The sequence below is a fragment of the Lissotriton vulgaris genome, unplaced genomic scaffold (genome assembly GCF_964263255.1).
Source record: "Lissotriton vulgaris unplaced genomic scaffold, aLisVul1.2 SCAFFOLD_583, whole genome shotgun sequence".
NCBI classification, from domain to species: domain Eukaryota; kingdom Metazoa; phylum Chordata; class Amphibia; order Caudata; family Salamandridae; genus Lissotriton; species Lissotriton vulgaris.
In genome coordinates, this window is record NW_028249429.1 from 192661 (window position 1) to 197730 (window position 5070).

The following is a 5070-nucleotide window of genomic DNA, read 5'->3' on the forward strand; positions in this document are numbered from 1 at the left end:
ATAACCTATCCTATCTCGCATGTGGAGGTTGGAGCAGCAAGGCACCCGGGATCTGGACTGCTGATTATCAGATAATTCTCCATCGGCAATCTGAAAAGAGTTGCCAATATGGTGCGACCGTACCTGAGCAGGACACTGAGCCCCATCATTGCTGCAGCATGGAAAGCATTTTGCTCTCAACTGGGCAGAGTGACATGGGCCTGTAAATACTCCTACTGTGTTCCCTCGATACGTGTGAGACCGTTGCTTCGCTTTTGTGGCACTGGACTCTAAATTCACAATTGTTAATTATTGCCTGCCATCTACCACAAAAACACGCTAGCCTAGAGAACGTAGAGTGGCGGCCACACAGCACAATTGCTCTTCACATACAAAGACAGTAAAATATACATCGCATTGTCAGACCTTTGCTCACTCGCCCATTCTGACTTAAGGTAACAGAGTGAAGATTCTGCTTGTCACGTTGAATAAAACCACGCTGCGGTTGCGGAACCGGGCCCGGGGCCTAAGCTAACCAGGCTTTAATTGCTTTTAATTCCGGCCCGGTCACGACACGACGCCCCTAGAAAGTCACAGTGCCTGCAAATGATCACTCACCTGTGGGCGCTTGGTGGCAGCCGGCAGACACGGCCCGGGGCCGAGGCAGGCTACAAATAATTTAATTGTGGGACCTCTCGCTCACTCTCTGGCCTCCTCTACGTCGCAGTCACGCGCACTTTCGATTGCGTGACCCCAATGCGCCTGCGCATGATAACCTCTGACCACTGACTCCAGACCCACGCCCCCACCATAAGAGTTAATGATGCCCCACGCCCACGCAGACCTGAAGGCGGATACTACGCCGCGCATGGTGCCGATGATCAGACCACCCAGTGGATTTTTAAATAAATAATATTCTGCAGTGCTGGACAAGTGCGTGCAGCACCACAAGGCAGCAGCTGCATTTTATGCAATAGTTGCAGGTATGCTTGTTTTCTGCTCGGTCACGCCAGGGTCCAAACCGGCCCCCTCTCAAAAAACCGGCCCCCTGTCGAGAAACCGACCCCCACCCCATCCAGCCTACCGGGGAATTGCCCGGTGCCCGGAATTGCCAGTCCGGGCCTGCAAGCACTCTAGGAAGGACAGAACTCTCTCAGCAGAGTTCAGGGAAGCTGGGGGTGAAGTCCTTTTGTTCCTGGGACTAACCAGCTCTTCTCAGAGATTTGGAGATTCCTTCAAACAAGGGGACACAGCACAAAGCAAAGTCCTTTCCCTCTCCTTGGCAGCAAAGCAACAGCAGGTCAGTCCAGCAGAGCAACAGCAGGACAGTCTTCCTTCTTCAGTTTCAGCTTTCTCCTTGGCAGATGTTCCTACTTGATTCCAGGATGATCTAATTTTCTGTAGTCAGGCGTCCTGTACTTACACCCCTAAAAGTCTTTGTTCCCTTTGTGCAGGAGGGCTCTGAACCCGGTTTGAACCAGTTCTGGGTGTTCCTTGAGCACTTTGTTTTCCTGGCTTCTCCTTTCCTTTCAGAGAGAGGGGCAGGGTCATCAGCCGCCCAGCAAGAAGTGGAGCCAGCATTGTGGAAGGCAGGCACAGCCCTATTCAGGCCAAGGTACTATCCCCTCCCACCACTCAAGATGCAGATGCAGTCATTCAGCCTAGGGCTAACCCATCCAGCCTCCTGGGGGCTCCCCAGCCCCTGTCACTCTCAAACCAGACAGTCAATTCACAAACAGGCCAAGGCACACAGAAAGGTCAGACAAGAGAACAGCAACTTTCTAAAAGTGCTGTTCTCAAACACAGGATTTAAAAACCACCTTCCTAAAATATGTGTTATTAAATTCTGAGTTCAGGGATACCAGACTTTTAAGTCCTACCTTGCGCCAAAGGAAGATATGCTGGTAGCCACTGCAGCCAGCATTCCCCATGATAGCCTATGGGCCAGGTAGCCTTACAATAGTGAAAAACGAAAATGGCTGCAATTCACTAACAGAGCATGTCACCTGCACTAGTACCTGCTCTACCTTTCACATACCTGCACCTTGCCTGAGGTAGTACCTTGGTACTTCCATAGGGGTGGCCAATGTGCACAGAAAGGGAAGAGTTAGGCCTGGTCAGTGGGGACACTGATCAGGAGGACATGGCAGTTCACAGACTGCACACAGGTATTGCGGTGGCAGGCCTGAGACACCATTTTAGGGCTACTCATGTGGGTGGCACAATCAGTGCTGCAGGCCCACTCAGGGCCGGACTGGCTACCGGGCAATTTGGAATGCTTCTGAGCTGGGGCTGATTTCGTTCATGGAGACCTGCGTGTGCTAAATGAAATTTGTTTTGCTTTAATTATTTCGAAGCACACGCAGGTCTCCAGAACAAAATCAGACCGCATTGAAATCAGCTCCCAGCTCGGCAGCATTCCAATCTGCCCGGTAGTCAGTACGGCCCTGGGCCCACTAGTAGTATTTGGATCACCACCCCTGGCACACTCAGTGCACTTTACTAGGGACTTCTTGGTGATACAAATATGCCAATCATGGATAACCAATAACAATTTAAACAGGGAGCACTTGCACTTTGACACTGATCAGCAGTGGCAAGTGCCCAAAGCATCTAAACCAGCACAAACGAAATCCAGCACAGCGTAAAAAATACAGGAGGCAGAAGCAAAAAGACAGGGGAAACCACGCCAGAGATGCCAGGTCTAACAGTTTTTGTGTAGATTGCAGCAAAGACTGTACCCCAAGTGTCACACTCCTCCAGGTGTGGTGTGATCCCCATTGATAAACAGATTGTTAAAATTCTGTGTCTCTCATGAGGGGTAGTATCCGGGAATACTGCCTCGATTTGAGTAATTTTTTGAGCTATCCAGAATGGAATTGTTAAAGATTGCAGGGATTTGTTAGCATGAGCTGAAAGCCATTTTTGTATTTGGCAGCTATTTTAGTTAGCCATGTGCTCGCCATGTGCTGTTTCCCTCTTCAGAGCCTTTCACATGCTCAGAAGGGCCTAGCTAGTAGAATGCACCTGCTCCTCTTGTATAACTGTCAGGCTATTTTTGCTGATGTAGGCATTTTGCATGCTTACATGAGCCAGGACTGACTGACTATGAAACTGTTGGAAGGCGGTGACCAAAGGTGTCAAGATGACTCTCCTAACCACCCGAGACCTCCTCTCCCACAATTACTGCCGAGTCTTATCGAGGGGGAGTCCCCGCCGGGGAGGACTAATCGTACACACTGTCGCCACACCACACTTACGAACGGACACCACACCGTGAATCTTTATCGAGTATGAACTTTATCAGCATAAAAATAAGGGGCAATACACAGCGATCGAGGGATCGCGAAAGTCTCATAACAAGGGAACGGGGAAGCGGGACAGTCTTAGAGGGCCAGTTGGCACGCCACGCACCCTGCGCACAGTTCTCAATCCTTGAACTGGGGGGTACGGGGGCTGGCGATGGGACTTGCTGTCCTACTCACTTCTTGTTCAAGATGGTCGTGAGGGTAGCGTCGATGGTCCAGCCGGACCAGAGAGTCCTTCAAGCCGCGACAAGGTCAGCAGGGCTTGGTCAGGAGTACTCCGTCGTACTCGTAGGCAGGTAGAGCCGCGACAGGGTCCGCAGGGCTCTGGATGGTAGCAAATGTCTCTCGTTCTCAAGAGTGGGCAGCGACGAGGTCAGCAGGGCTCCGATGGTTCAGGTCTTACTCTTCGAGAGGGAGCCGCGACGAGGTCAGCAGGGCTCCGATGGTTCAGTTCCGTAGATTCGAGGATGAGCCGCGACGACGTCAGCAGGGCTCGGTGGGTCAGAGTCTGTTCTCAAGGTCAGCCGCGATCAGATCAACAGAGCTTTCTTGTCCAAGATACAACTACTGGCTAGATGGAAGGCAGGCTGTCTTATAGTCCAGGAGCTCTTTGATGTCCGGACCCTCAGAGGCAGGAGGTCGGAGGTCCGAGGGCCAGGCGCCTGATCGTCTGGGCGGCCGTGTCTTTGATGCTTTTGGACCATGAGTCCAGGGAATCCCAGACGCTCATCAAGGTCTGGAGCCAGCTCGCTAGGAAGCCAAAAGGTGCGATCGAAACCAGCCCCCAGGGATGGTTCGGAGGTGTGAGGACATCCAGTTCCTCTGGAGGGGGCCGGGGGTGTGATAGAAGCCTTGGTTTCGGGTACTTGGTGAGTCGTTCACCCCTTGGGCGGGTTGGGGCACGCCGGACGTGCACGCCCAGCTGCAGCCGGGAGCGGCCAGAGGCTGCCGAAAGGGAAGAAGGCGGACGGCTGTCCGGGGTGGCCAAACATGGAGTCTGAAGGTCACGTGCATGGGTGCAGGCACGCGGTCTGGAGGTCGTTTCAGGTCCGATGTAGGAGTCTCGTGTATAGTCCTGGGTGGACGGAAATCAGTTCTGTCCGTCGTTCTGGGTTTATGGGGGTCAGCGAGGGCCACGCCACGAGGTCGGGTCCAACATGCGTCCCCTCCAGCTGAAAGACGAGGAGAACTACCCATCCTCTTGGGGGTTCTCTTCGCTGAGGCGGAAGAAGCTGGACAGGCTGTCGGCGTTGGCGTGGTCGGCACCAGGCCTGTGTTCCACAGTAAAATCCATCCCTTGGAGGGAGATGGACCAGCGTAGCAGTTTAGGGTTCTCTCCTCTCATCTGCATGAGCCACCGGAGAGGACGGTGATCGGTCTGGACCAGGAAGTGGGTACCGAATAGGTAGGGCCTCAGCTTCTTCAAGGCCCAGACTACTGCGAAGGCCTCTCGCTCGATGGTGCTCCATCTCTGCTCCCGGGGTAGTAGCCTCCGGCTGATAAAGGCTACTGGATGATCAATTCCCTGGTCGTCCACCTGGGAGAGCACGGCTCCGATGCCATGTTTGGAGGCGTCGGTCTGGACCACGAACTCTCTGGAGTAGTCAGAGGCCTGTAGTACTGGAGCGGTGCACATGGCCTGTTTCAATTCCTCGAATGCCTTCTGGCAGGCGGGGGTCCAACTAACCTTCTTGGGGTTGGCCTTGGCTGTCAACTCTGTGAGGGGGCCTACAATACTCCCGTAACCCTTGATGAATCTACGGTAGTACCCTGTGAGCCCTAA